Source organism: Zosterops lateralis (assembly GCF_965231275.1).
Source record: "Zosterops lateralis genome assembly, chromosome: 2".
NCBI lineage: Eukaryota > Metazoa > Chordata > Aves > Passeriformes > Zosteropidae > Zosterops > Zosterops lateralis.
Genome location: NC_139763.1, coordinates 6304121 through 6319249, shown reverse-complemented (window position 1 = coordinate 6319249; position 15129 = coordinate 6304121). Strand labels below are relative to the sequence as shown.

General features: G+C 45.3%; 1 protein-coding gene across 2 annotated transcripts in view; it reads right to left on the bottom strand.

The window, feature by feature from the left end:
* The window catches only part of AGPAT3 (1-acylglycerol-3-phosphate O-acyltransferase 3), an 88074-nt gene extending 77333 nt beyond the window's left edge, over positions 1-10741 (bottom strand). The window contains exon 1 of one of the 2 annotated variants that reach the window (XM_083885273.1): positions 10616-10741. The gene's annotated coding sequence lies outside the window, so the exon portion shown is untranslated. The remainder of the gene's footprint in view (positions 1-10615) is intronic. The other variant, XM_083885274.1, reaches the window with a different exon arrangement.
* Positions 10742-15129: the final 4388 nt, after the last annotated feature.

The following is a 15129-nucleotide window of genomic DNA, read 5'->3' as shown; positions in this document are numbered from 1 at the left end:
TTCTCTTTATCATGGCTACTAATTTCTTGTCCCTGACCCCCTTCTAGCCTTTTTTTTTTTTTTTGCACAGCAACATAAGAGATGAGCAGGGAAAGCCAGAACTTACAATTTTTGGATCTCACCTGCCCCTGCCCCTTGCCACATCTCATAAGGGCTCATTTCCCACCAGGGACCAGGCACTCCAGTCCCTAATGCAGAAACACCAAAGCCCAATTCTCCTCCAGCATCTGCCAGGATCTTTTCTTTTTGAGTTCCTTCCAGCAACATCGATTTTACAACTCCTGCTTGGCAACAAGAAAGCTTTTTCCAAAGTTTTGCAGCTCCTAATTCTGCATCTTAAATCCCTTAACTTGTCCTCTCTACAGCAGGCACAGACAGCAGTTCCACTCCCTTCTGCTCCTGCAGCAGGCTTTCAGATCTTCTCTACACAGAACCATCTTGATTCTTTAAACCTTCCCTTTATTAATGTTTCCTAGACATCTCTGTGAATTTTTTTCCCCACTCTGTTTTTCTTACAGCTTGGTCCACAGGAAAAGGTGCCTTCAGCTGCATGCCACAGTCCAGCTCATGCCAAGGAGAACCATCTTGCAGGAGTGTGTGTATGTGCACCCTCATCTAGGGTACTTGGTTATTTATTTTTGGAGTCAGAGAGAAAGGAAGGACTTGGGGTTCTTGGGGTTTTTTTGCAATCACCTAAGACTGACCCCCATTCAAGTTTCAAACTGCTGTGTGGAAGCACTGCATGTTTGGATATTCTCAAAACAGGTGTTTGGTAGGAATACAAGAAAGCCTAGAGCTTTTTTCCTCTTCAGAAGTTTTGTCAACCTTGCTGTGTTAATGAACAGTGTTAAAGAAAAGCCTCCAGGGGAAATACAGAGGCACAAATGAATGTAGGCAATGGTATCACCAAAATGAAGCTGTTGTGATTAATCTTATTCAAAAGGAGGGTTCAAGAGTACCAGCAGACTCCTCTGTTCCAGATTAAACTGCAATCCCACTATAAATGATGGTGCCAACCTTCTTTTTCCAGTATTGGTATTCCTACTGCACTGGGGAAGAGCAAAGAGCCAACTAGATAGGAGGTAGGCAGTTTTATCTGCTCAGTTACAGAATCCTCCTACCCAGGAGTACTCCACCATTCCACACACTGGATCAGGCAGAAACCTAAAAAGAGAGAAGCATGGCTCTGTTTTCTCTTTAGGGATCCAAGACAGTTAATTTTGGCCAAAAAGAAAGGACAGGCCTGTGAGAGGAATGGGGGAGAAAAAAAAGGAGAAAAACTCAAAGTTGGTTATTTTAGGTCACCCAATAAAACCAAAGCATCTGTGCAATGCTGCAAGGTTCATATTTAGAAATAAACTCATGAGGTTCAGAAAGGCAGCTTACAGTATGCCTCAGACCATTCTTAATGCTTTTTGGCCTGAACCCATCCTTTTAAAAGCCAGCAGGTTGTTTTTTTTTTTTTTTTACCAAGCCCACCCCTCCCACATACCTCCCTGCCACAGGGCAACGATACAACAGACATTTCTCTCCAAATTAAATCCACTTCTTCTTGAATGAAGAGGGTCAGGAGCATGAGGGCACTACACTTTAAAAAAGGGCATTAAAAAATAATTATGCTAAGCCATATATCAGCACAAATTAAAGAGAGACAGTAAAATGCCTGCTTTCAGCTTGCTTAAATATTCAATTAAAAAAGCCATCTAGGCAAAATTTTATTAAAATAAATCAACGGAGCAAATGCCTGTTAAACCAACGTGAAACCACATTCTTTCGGATGTTCTTTCACTGAGAAGGAAGTCTTCACTGCCATTGTCAGCCCAAATCATGTCCTCAAAGGATGTGCCTTCCTTCACAGCAGCAGTGGTGTGAAGAGCAATCAGTGCTAGTTTCAAATGCAATGCCAAGTGCAGTGAAGCTTCTGCTTCCCTCGTACAAAAACACATCCTCCTCCTCCTCTCTCAGGAGAGCAGGCCCAGCAAGCCAAGTTACCCACAGATAACCCTTCACAGCAGTTCACAGCTTCCTCTGGGAGCCATCAGGACAGGTTTAGAATTGGTGTTGGAAGCGTTCGTGTAAATGGATGTAAGGTACAGCCTTTGCACCCTTCAATGCCTTGAGGGAAAACCAAAAGGTTCTACCTCCAGACAAACATTGAGATCACTGCAGAAACAGAAAATGTTAAAAATGTTTAAGGTTTAGGACATTAAAAAATTGATGAAATACAAACAGTGCAAGAAAAAAGAAAGGCAAGAAAGGATTTTACCACTTTCTTTTGCTGTAGGGAAAGGTAGATGCTCATCACCTGAATGAAGTAAAGCTCATAGTGGGTTGCATACAGCAGGTCCTGTTATTTCAAAGGTGAACAGTGTCTACCTGGTTTTTACTGTGAAGTATAACTGAGGTGATGTTGTGAGTGCCCTAGAACTCACCACCACAGCTCTTGTTCTCCAGCATGATATTGCTTCTGAAAAGCCAACACACCACTCCATTTCTGGAATACATCAGAAAAAACCCTATCATACACAGACAAAAATTAAACTTCTCCTTATTGGAAAGTTGTTGGCAAAAGCTTCAAAGTTAAAAAAAACCACAAAACAGAGAAGTACCATCAAGAGGGCTTTGGTATAGTCAGAGCTGCACCTAGGAGAGCTTGCCAGCAGCAGTATACATCTAACATCATAAACATATATATTTAATGGACACATCTTCACTCTTAGAATCTGTGCTCCAAAAACCTTTACCATAGGTTATGGTACTCAATGCACAGCCACAGCTCCAGCTGCAAACAAACAAACTGAAGCAATGCCATTTTTAACCGAAGTTTTCAAAGGAGAGGCTGAATGCCTTTTCTGGGGGCTGAGCAGGACCCAGGCAGCAAACAAGCACTCTTGTAGAAGGACAGAGCCAAGATCCATCCCAAATGATGGCCAAGGAAGAGCAGAGGATCAGGACAAGCACACTGTGACCCTGCTGCTGCTGCTTGATATCCCAGTGACCTGCAGGCAAGGCTCTTCTCTGCTGCTGCCCTCTAAGTTCAGTTTAAGGCACCACTGCTGTTAGGCAATGAATGCAAACTCAGTCTTTTCAGAGCAGGCAGAGGGAGAGGGCTCACTGAGTGTTTTCTAAATGAATATTTGGGCAGGAAAGCTTGAAAGGAATCAGCAGTGTTTGGCAGCAATAGGTCTTGTAGCATCACAGAAGATGCTGGGGGAAAATGCAGCTGGAGTGTTAGGCCAGCCAGTTCAGCTTCCACTGACAGAAACAGCTCGAGACAATAAAAAGCGAACTGAATTACTCAAAGTACATCCTACTTCAGATTAAACTATCTCAATTCCTAAAAGATTATACAAACAACTTCCTTGCTACAGTGCTAGCTAAATATGATAATACATCTGTTTTCAAGTAGCTGTCCTCCCCACAAGTAAGAGCAATACCACAGGCAAATTCAACGTGGAAACCATTTACAAGTTTCAGAAGAGCTGGTTGTGAGCAGAGACTGCAAAGAGGCATGGCCCTGTCCCCTTGTCATGGGGTGGCCAGGAAAGCAAAAGACAAGATAAAAACCCCGAAACACAAAAGCCCAAAATCCACCTCAATCCCATTATCCCAGTGATGATATTTCACTGGAAATGGAGATCAATAAAAATCTGCAGTCTGGCCCAAAGTCCCATTGCTATTTACGCTTTTAGCCAAATGTAATTTACAAGCAAAGTAAGCTTAAAAAAATAAAAAATCCCTCAAATGGAGAGAAGACTCCTGTGCTCCCTAGGAAGAAAGGGGCTCCAACCCTCTGTACCATAAGTAACCACAGGAAGCTGTCTGAGGAACCAGGGCCGCCAGCTCTGCTGTGACCACCAGAAGGAAAACACATTGCTCAGGGGGTGATTTGGGTCACAGCCTCTCCACTGGCCTCAGGAAATGAAAACCTTTATTTTCCTTTGGCTTCAACCCTCTCCTAATTCAAACCTGGCTAGCTACATGGTTAATAAGCCAAGGGCCATCAGCATCAGAGAGATGCAAGAGGAGAAAATTCAGCCCAGACACACTGGTAAAAAGATCAAGACTTCAGAAAGGTATTTGGAGCAAGGAGCACATAGAAAAGAAGTCATAACCTTGGGTCAATCAATCACAGCTGGGAGAGGAGGTCTCACATTAGGCATTAAAGGTGTGTCAAACCTAGATCTGCACATCCCTGCTCAGATGGGAGAACAGCATTCACACTGAAACCTGCTGGAAGGTTCCCTACCTTTGCAAATAACCTGGTTATGGTTGTGTTATCTAGCAGTGTGTCAGCTGTTATCAAACTCGGGTCCATAAGCAGTCTGGCCCATATGACTACCAGGAACATAAAAGCTGACCTAGCAAGAGGAGACTGAAAACTGCAAACAGTAAAGCATGATATGAATTATGTCAAGAGGAAAGACAGGCTGCTTTTGAACCAGCACGTAAATCACACATTTCCTCCACCGTGTTCTCCTGAAAAGACCAAATCTGCATTTGAAGTACCGACAACTTTGAATCTCCAGGGGGGGAAAAAAAAGCCTTCTTTGTGCAGAGTCAAGCCTCAGCGAATCTTGCAGCAGTAATTACAGACACTGCCTCCCCAAGCCATCTGCTGTGGCATTTATAACTCCTGGAAGGGCAGCAGGCAGAGCTGGTGCAGGAGAACAGGAGACACAAGTATCTCAGCAGCCACAGGGAGGCTGCACAGGAAAGCTGTGACACTGCTCTGACCCAAACAGGAGCTCATGTCCTGCTTATCCAGACCTCCTTCAGCTGGCAGGTGCAGCTGGTGTTCATGTAGCAGAGGGAACAGTGGGATCTGCACCCTTCTCACATCAAAAGGAAATTAGGAGACCACCCTCAAGTCACCCTAAGCAAGCCCAGGCTGGCAAGGCCCCAGTGCAAAGTGTCTGCCCAGAATCTCATCCTGGGAATGAGGAAAGTCGTGCTCTGCACTCAGTCTGAGCAACTCAACTTTCACATTCAGATGGACACTCCAGATCCAGCAGCCCCACACCCCTCTCCTCCAAGAAGTGATGCCAGAGACGTGGTCACAATGATTTAGAATGAGGTGAATCCATCCTTTATCAGGACACACAGGCCCCACCCTGACCTCCACACCTTCATGCTGATAACCACAGCATCTGCAGATTGTTTTCATCAGCACAGACACAGGCAGAGGAAGAGGCAGCAGCACAGGCTCACCCAGCCCTTGCTCACAAAAGGAGGAGTTCCAGCAGCAGGGCAAGCCCCGGGCACAGTGCAAATCCCACTCCCTCAGTACAGCTGGAGACAATGCCGATTAATTGTTTTGCCATCCATACAAAATTACTACAATACTCACTTCATAGGGTTGTCACAAGGATTATTTAACATCCCTGAAGAGCTTTGAAGAAGAAATGGTGGCTATTGTTCTCAGCACCACAGAATTGGGAACTATCTCACATGAATTTTGCATGACTGTGCATGTGTGACAGTTGCAGCACCAAGAGATTATTTTTCTTCACAAAAAAAAGAAAAAGCTCCTCACAGTAGCTCATTTACTCCGGGCAATATCTAAGTCAGAAATGTATTTTGTTTTGCTTGTTAATATATCCTAAATAAAGATCAACTTTGACTATTTAATTAATAGATTCAGGTGCTGTTTCTAGTCTCTCTTAATTAAGGGAAACACCGTGTTTTTCACAAAGAACTCAGTTTAGGCTGTCAGGGCTTCTAGCGAGCACACTATAATTACCCAAGCAGTGCTAACACACAAGAACAACAAGAGGAGAAAAAAAATAAAGGAACTAAAAATGTCACTGAAATCTCATTTAATTTACAGCAAATGAGAAAGTCTGCATGGAGAAGAGCTGCTCCACACAGAGAGTCCAGTGTCACACTGCTTATGCCTGGATGTTAAATAGCTCTTAGCATTGATGCAGAACACTGTAGAAGTTTAAATAGAGTTTTTTTTTTCCCTGAATACACAGGAGCTGTTGGATTCTAAACGTTCAGCAATACACTTGGATCCACCTCATTGGTGTGCAAAACTTTTACCACTTCAGTCCCAATGTATGAGGAATCTATAAGCCTTTTCTTTCTCATAAAATACAGGGAAATCAACACCTACTTCAAGAATAAGCATTATCTTTCTGTTTTTCTTTTTTTTTTTTTTTTCCTTTTTCTGAGCAGTCTGAAACTCCAGCAGTAATCACACAATTAGGCAACAAGGTTGCAACCCAGGGCGCAGCCGATTTGGCAGAGGAAACTGTCATTTCCACTACACCAAGTTTCAAATTATGTTTAAACTCTTTGGGATACAAACCGCATCTTTTATTTGGAAAGCAAACACCACATTATTGATACTACTGCACAATAAATGACAGTATTAAGGCTAGTCAGCACACCAGCTTTCATTCCTCATCCAAGAGGGAACAGAAAGCTCGTTTTCTTTATTTCATGCTGGCTCTCTACAGAGGAACTGGCACCTATGGGTGCACAAAACCCAGCAGCATTGCAGTAGCAAACCTCACACAGCCTAGGGCCCAAGTTCCCCAATTCCCAGGGGAGGCACAAGCCCAAAATCACATTCTTGCTCTCCCTAAAGTTTCCTGCCTCAGAATACTACAAGGGCTGGGGGGAAAGAAAAAAAAAATAAAAAATAAACAAGCAAATAAATAAAGAGACAGAAAAAAGCAACAGGAGCAACTGGTCTGATTTACCAACAGCAAGGAGGTGTACTACCATTTCCTGCCTTTCCCCAGGTTTGTCTCATAGAGATCAACAACTCTGGAAAGTTCAAGGTGCAAAACAACACTGAAGGCCCTCACAGAACAGGCCAGGAACAGAAAGGTCACACTAATTGTCTCCTCTGCCCATCAGTCCAGTGGGAAGGACCCTCATGTACCCTGAGCTGTGCATTATTTCCATACCTTGCAGGGAAAGGGCCAGGAAAGCTTTATCATATTTGCCACCCAGCACCTCCTCGGTCAATGCACTGTCCTCCCAAAACTATTTAGGTTTTACTTGGGTTTACCTGCAAAAAAGAGCCCCATAGGCTCTCAATTCTTTCTTATAACACTGAATACCCATTTGGACAATAACAGGAACCCAAGTCTCCTGCTTCCCAAGACAAATGTTCCACCCAGCACAGTTATACTGGTTAGAGAGCTACAAATACATGCACAGAAGAAGGCAGAGCTGCTGCAAAGGACTGGGTCCAAAGGCAGCACTTGTAGATTGGACTTTGCAAAAAAACCCCCAAATACTTATTTCATCTTTGCTATGACTTGTGTGTAACACATCTAAGTGTTCCACTTCTCATCACTGTCATGTCTTGCATACTCCTAAAGGTATCCAGAGTCACAGGCACAAGGAAATGTTACAGGTAGATCATAAATACATACTGACTTTGGAGGCATCAAAAGAAATACATAAGCAAGGGTTTGCTTCCCTTTTAACCATTTGAAATAGGGACCTCTGCAATTAACAAACCAAGTTTGGTACACCAGTAAATTAAACACTTCCTAGATGATCTTGGTTTTGCCCACAGGTGCCTGTGGTATATCAGTGATTATAGTGATAATCAGTCCCTAACTTAGGTGCTGACTCACGCCTGGAGTCCTACCAGGATCCTGCATCAGATGGCAAACTGATTTTCATGCAACACATTTGAGAGTATCTTCATCAAGCACGCAGCAGAGGCCTGGGGATTAGTGCTCTTTTTTCTTATTTTATCTTGGTTAATACCATGGGTAAAGAAGAAATCTGGATAACCCCTTCAAATATCTCTCTATTCCCTTCCTTTTTGTTTTGGTAAAAGAAAAAGTTATCAGTTACTTTTTAAGAGCTACTCACAAGCAAAATCTCCCTGATCCTAACATGGAATGCAAGTGTAGACAGAGAGCACTTATTAATTATATCTCTGCACCAGAAGGTAGTAGAACAGTCTGAGACACAATGAAATCCTAGGTTCTCTTTGGGTTTTGTCATTTCTTTTGTTCTTTATCTCCCAGCAATCTGGGTACCAGTTGCCAAGACACCTGGTCTTTGTTCAGGCACCGACTACAACCAGGCTACACATGCACTAACCAAGGACGAGCAATAAAAAAACCCAGTGAAAGAACAGGACATTTTTAGCCACTGCAGATGATAATTAAGTTTCTTCATCAGTACCCTGGCCATTCTTATCGAGAATTATGTTCTCATAAGCCAAAGCAGCAAGACTGAATACAACCTTTCTTGGTTTTGTGGGGTTTGTTGTTGTTGTTTTTGTTTTTTTAATTTGCACGGAGTGCGGAAGTAGCCTCTCAAAATTTATGGCTATCATAAATTTAGAATAGGTGAAGTCATTACAGTTAACAGGAATACTTTATTCACACGGGTTCCCCACAAAATGTAAGCCTCAAACCCAATTATTCTGTAATAGTTTTGTAAGTAAACAAAACACCATTTAGGATTTGAAAACAATGCATCTTTCTGCTAACAGAGGCAGAAAGGAAAAAGAAAGGAAAAAAAAAAAAAAAAAAAAAAAAAAAAGGGAAGCCAGTACAGGACTATGCAATAATTTCATTTTGTAAGAAGATTAACACAGAGCAGAAAGCTTTAGCTCTGGCTGAGAAAAGAACACATACTTTGTGCTAGTAGAGTTCTCTGTAAGTGTAATTCTGTCCGGTTTGTCAATGCACCTCTTCAGAGATAAAAGAAACCACAAGAGGAAGAGGAAATAACATACTTTTTTTCTGCCCAACATTACCTCAACTAAAGGCCATTCTGATTTCAGCCCTTGCCAGGCACGACTCGAGCACTCTCAGCAGAGCTGTCTGCAATGCACTGTTCAACTGCACTACAAAGTTTTGATAAGTGTCCTGCCATTTTTATCATGCTCAGCGGGGACAATCTGGTCAGGTGTTTTTCCTGTGCTTGTTGAATTCCAGCTATATTTGGAGACCAACTGTTCTCTGTCCTGCTTTCTCCAATTAACTGTGTGTGTAAGGGTGCAGAGGTGAAGGTGGCAATTAGGCAAGAAAGACACAGTGAGACTTTCTTAAGAGTACATAAAAGTGCTCTTAGAAAAGGCTGAAAACCATACTGAAAGTAACAAGAACAATCTTAGTCATCTATAGATGTGAAAGGGAAAGAAGACTAAGAGTACACAGAAGGGAACCAAAAGCAAAGGCTCCTGTGAAAGTTACAGGAAATACTAGAATATTCCTGTCTAAAATCCAAGGGTCAGAACTGTTCACAGCACAAGGAGTTCTGTAACAGCCCCATGCTCAACTACAGCTCCAGTCAACTTCATCATCTCCTACAGAGCTGCAGTCTTGCAAGAAAATTAATGGAAACTGTACAAGTTCCACTGCCTTTAGAATCAGACTTGGGGGAAAAAAAACCACACATACCTGAGATTACACTGAACTTCACCCAAATGACCTGTGGTTGAAGCACAGTCTCAAGTGAAGAGCGTCACCACGAGAGGAGCGGTGCCAAGTCAAGTGGAGAGCTTTACCACTCTGCTCCCAAACACGCTTGTCACATCAGCAATTCACTGACAGCAAACATGCCACCTTGGACTGCAGCCTGTTTCCTTCAGAGCAGGAGAAGGGGAAAGGCCACGAAGTTTATTTTGGCCTTGAAATTAATGAGTAAGATAACATGATGAGCTAATGAGATTACTCTTTGAAGAACAAACAGCAAGATTCATGGAAACTCTGACACTTTTCTTTCTCACACCACACAGGCTCCCTGCCTAATCAATGAGAAGATATGAAGATTAAAAGAGAAAAAAAAAATCGGAGAGGAAGGACATACAAGTGTGGCATCAAACAGGTAACCATCTCAACACGAAAACTGAATATATTGTATCCATCAGAATACAATATATACAGTGTATACAATACAATACAGTGTATTAAAAGCTCTAGGGGGAATGTGTTTATTTATTTAGATGCCTATATTAGGCTAAGACCCTAACATATCCACCAACATCCTCTGAGCAGAATCCAGGCACGACAGCATCCCATTTGGTTGCCTCTCTCAGATCAATAGGGTTTCCTCTTCTCCATTTTGCACCGGCAAACCGTGCACCCAGGCACAGCCCGGCTCTTCCGAAACGGGCTTTCCTTCTCTCTCTTTTTGTTTTAAACCGCTCCCCCACTTTTTGCCTGTCCGTCCGTCCGTCCGTCCATCCATCCATCCATCCATCCATCCATCCATCCATCCATCCATCCATCCCTCGCACCGGGCGGGGAGCCCAGCCGCCCTCCTCCCGGCAGCGAGCCGCCAGCCTGCGCCTCCCGGGACGGCGTCCATCTCACCGGGATGGGCAGGATGCTCTCCCAGCCGGGACCACAGTGCCCTTCCCCGCCCCGGGTACCGCCCGCCCGCCGGCGCACAAAGCGCTGCCCCCGCGGGCGGCACCGGCACGGCCGGACCGAACCGGGCTGGGCCCGGCGCGGCTCCTCCCGAGCCGCCGCAGCGGGGGCGGTGTGCCCGGGCCTTTCCGAGGGGGCTCCGGGCCGATCCCCGGGCGTGCGGCAGCGCCGGGCGGGTGATGCTGCCCCGCGGCCGCCGAGGGTCCTCCGCCCGCCTCCCCCCGCCGCATCCCGCTACCCGGAGCGGCACCGACCTGCAGTCCCCGCCGCCGCCTCCTCCTCCTCCTGTTCCTCGGGAAGAGCCGGAGCCGCCTGTGCCCGCTTCAGCCTCCAGCCCCCGGCGGCGGCGGGCTGCTGCCTGGGGCCGCTGCCCTCGGGAGGCGGGGAAGGGGCGAGCGGGGCGGGCGGCGGCGGGAGCGTCGCTCATTGAGTGCGGCAGCCCCGGCTGTCGCTGCCGCCGCTCCCCGCAGCCGCTACTTCCTGTGCGGCGATGGTTCAGTTCCTCCCGGGCCGCTGGGGGCAGGAGAGCCGGGGGGCGGAGGAGGAGGAGGAGGAGAGGAGGGGGAAGGTCGGGTCAGATAGCGGGGGCGGCAGAGGCCGCCGCTGCTCCTCCCGCCCGGCGCCGGCTCCGCCCCGCAGCGCCCGGCCGGGGCTCCGCGCTGCCCGCGCCGCAGCGGGACGCGATGCGGAGGAACCGGAGCCGCCCCTCCTGAACCCGCACCGCCCCATCGCCCATCACCCCATCGCCCGGCCCCTTGCGGCTCCCCCCAAGCCCCAGCGCTCTCACCGGAGGGACATGGCTCTGGCCGCCGCCGCTGCCCCCGGGGAGCGCGGTCCGTGCGCGCCCGGCAGCGCATCCCGCGGCGCGCAGGGAGGGAGGGAGGGATGCAGGGAGCGAGGGAGGGATGCAGGGATGCAGCGAGGGAGGTGCCCCAGGGCCCGGCCCCGCCGCAGCCGCCCCGCGGGGCTGGGAGGGAGCGGGCGGCCCCCGGCGGGGTGGGCGAGACTCCCGAGCACGGGGGATCAGAGTGGGAGAAAAGGCGGAGATGGAGCGGTGGGGGATTAATGACGGAAACTCTCAGCGAGGCAGGAAACGGGCACGTAACAGTGTCACTGAACGGCGCGGTCCCGGGGCGGGATGGAGGAGAAGCGATGGAGGGAAGGGGGTTTGGTTACAGACTCTCCGTGCGCTGGAAATCCCTGCCCGGCCAAGGACCGGGCGGAGTGGAAACGCTCCATGGAAGGAGCAGGATCTCACTGGGCTGTTTGATTGGTATTCGAATGGTACAGATGTGACACAGACACACCGACAGTGTCTTTTTGGTCCTACATATAAACATAAAGGAGCAGGTGGGGACACATCAAAGGCAGTACGAGTTCGGTCCGTTTTTCAGAGTTAAGTTTTGAAAGATGATGGTTTTGTTTGGAATCATACTCGTTCAGCTCAGGGTGTGATGGAATTGCATGCAAGGTCTGCCCTGGCCAGAGAAATTCAACATGAAGAGGTTTTTATGGGCAATAATGAGTTGAGATAGGGAGGTCTTCCTCTGCTTTCTTGGATGGAGCATGGGAAGAAAAGAAAAGAAAAGAAAAGAAAATAAGTTGAATCAGAACCAAAATTTTAAATTCCAGTTCCTAGTGTTATCTTTCAAACACCTTACTGATGCCACTAAATAATTAGGTATAATCTCCAAGACTGTGAGTTCTTGCAGCTCTTAAAGCTTTTTCTTCAAGATCACATGTGTTCATTACCTCTGAAAGAGAGTTCCAGGATGCAGATTTTGAGGAGACTAACATTAGGCAGTAACATGGAAGGAGAGGGTCATAGTGTTCTCTGAATCTTCACAATAAAGCTAATGTTACCCTCAGAACTGTGGTAGATCTAGATATTTAAAAAAAATGGATTTAGAATCACAAAGGTTCTGAACAACCTTTGGAAAGGTTCCATATGTTCTCCCCCTTTTGCCTGTGATATATGACATTCAGAACATCATAACTCGACCCACTTTAGAAAAGTACACACGAAGAATATCTAAATATTTATGTTCTGTGTTTACTTGAAGTGCCATTAGATCCCTTTATTGCTGTGTTTTTACTGCCATCACAGAACTCTTCACTGGTTTCCAGTTGCAGCAGGAGGCAGAGATTGTGCCCTGAGGTCAGGAGGGTGTGTGGCTTTTCCTTCCCTCTCTCTCCTCCAGCACAGCCTCGTCTGATGCTGCTCAGCCTACACCAGCCTGGCCAACCACAAACCCTTTGGCTGATCTCCTGTGCTGGTGCAGCTTTACAGGAGGCTGCCATAAATTCCAGCAGCCTCCCTGGCTTCCTGGAGAACTTCACAGGTGTATTTCAGTCCTCCCATGGAATGGAGACAGGACAAAGGCAATTCCTCTGAGGTTCCTCTTTGTCTTTGTTTTCCACACAGGTATTTTTAGCTTTTTTTTTTTTTTTTTTTTTTTTTTTTTTTTTTTTTTTTTTTTTTTTTTTTTTTCCCTGCAACTTTTGTGTTTGGACAAGGATGCTCATAGAGCAGTGTTTCAATTTTATTTTTTTTTTCTCAGTGTGAACTTTAGTTTACTTCACAGGTCCTTTTCCAGATAAGAAATAGCTCATTCAGAGAAATGATCTCATAGAAGTAACTCATGGCAGTTTGACTGCAGAAACAGAGCATGATGTAATTCTTCAGTCAGAAAAATACTCAGATTTTATCACCAACAGGATGACAGTTAAGCTTGCCTGACCTGTTTCTGGTCTTCCCAAATTTTAACTGCAGCGAAGTATAAATTCCCTATATTATTATACACTGGCAGTCCTACTTTGCAGGGCTTATTGTGTCCAGTGAGAGTGTTATGCACATAAAAAGCAAATGATCAAAACTAAGATTTGAAAGGATGGCACATCCATGGGATATTTTAACATGAGACACATAAATTAATAATAATAATAATAATAAATAAATTTAAAAAAAAAAAAAAAAGGAAGGGCTTTTAAAGTTTAGAAATAAAAATGGTGAATACAGAAACAGCATTTAAAAAAACCCCCAAAGATAACTCTTACAAAGTTTGCCAAGGGATGAATTTCCATATTCCTGCTCTGCTGTGTTCTGACATCTTCTGGCAAATTACATCTTCTCTTTCTCAGCACTTAAGAGAGCTCTCTGAAGTTCTGGCCATTACCTCTGGGGTGAAACTGAGAGCAACTCTCCTGATATGTATCCATTATCACCCCCAGGATTAAAATAAACTCTTCCACAGGAGAGTTTGCTGAGTGCATGAAGCAAGATTTCAAATAAAGCACTACTAACCTTTTCAATTGAGCAAAATCCACTTAACATATCAAAGCAGTTGAAATCTACTTAAGAGCATGAGTAAAGCAGCTATTTCAGAGAACCCCAACAGGTCTGCAGAGTATCCTGGAAAGAAAGTCTCCTGCACTGATCTTGTCAATTTTTCTGAAAGTGTGAGTATAATCAGAAGCAGATTTTCTCTCCACCTGAAGAGACTCTTAGGACCCATTCCACCTGCTGGAGCCCCTCCTTCCCCAGATCTCATTCTGCCTTCTCAAACCATTGGTTAGAAATCACTTGGGAACATTTTCATTTTAATTTTCAGTAGTGACCTGTGTCTAAGGCATTTTTAACACCCCTGTGCAAAGGCAGCTCCTCATTGTTTCCAGTCAAGTGCAGAGAAGCCCCAATTCCCTTCTGGAGTGAGCAGAATCCAGGCAACCACTTGGATATTGGTACAGCAGGTGCTGCACGAGCTGCTGAAGGGTCAAGGAGACTTGAAGCTGACACTGAACTGGAGCTCATCTCTTCTAAAAAAATCAGGGGTGCTCCAGCAAGAGCAGATGCACAGCTTTGGTGAGATGTGTGTGAAGCACAACAGCAACAATACTAATTTTCTGGTGTTGACACATCCTCTTCTAAGCTCTAATTGGTTTGAGGTCTCAAGAAAAAGCACATTCTGACACAATGCATTAACGTGCTTGTGATACCAAAGACGGAGAAAGCCAGAATTCATCTCCTGAAGTGGTTAATGCTTTAAATCCAACATGACTGAATATCCGCTTAGCTCACCAAATGTTCAGCCTTGCCTTCTACTCAGTGCTGCAATATTCCCTGGTTTGCTCTGCTCCTGCCAGTGTTGTGCTGCTGTTAATGACAAATGAACAGAAACCTGTACTATGAGCACAGCTGTCTGCCAGTTACCTGAAAACTAATTGCTGCTGGAGCTGAGATTTCTTAATGCATAAATTTTTAAAAAATTTTTTTTCATTTGGGAATGTGTAATCAGCTTTCATTTGGCCATTTTTGAGTTACACAAGCAGTAAAAAAAAAAGTCCTATCACCATAATTACAAAGGCTTCCAGTATGGTAGAAGACATGACAAGAAATAAAGAAGCTGCAAGCTAAAAATACATATAGAGAGGGCATTTCAGAAGGGACTGCTGATTTGGAGTGCCTGTGTGTACTTCAAGAGCCCAGCTTTTCAAAAGCTGTTGAGTTTATATAAACAGTTCCCTTCCAGATGTCTCTGTTATATATATGCTTGTTATTTTTCTCTCTCTCTCCTCTCAGATTTAGTGTTGGCTCAATTAGGAATGAACTCAGAAAGTCTGGTAGAGTTGCTTATGAGACTGGAACACAGGAATTCCTGTTTTAGGAATGCCAGATGATTTTAGCCAGAGGTGACATCCCTAGATTTTCACCACCATGTGCAGAGTTTAAAAAACTTCAGGCAACCAAACAGAATTTAGGCAGGAAACT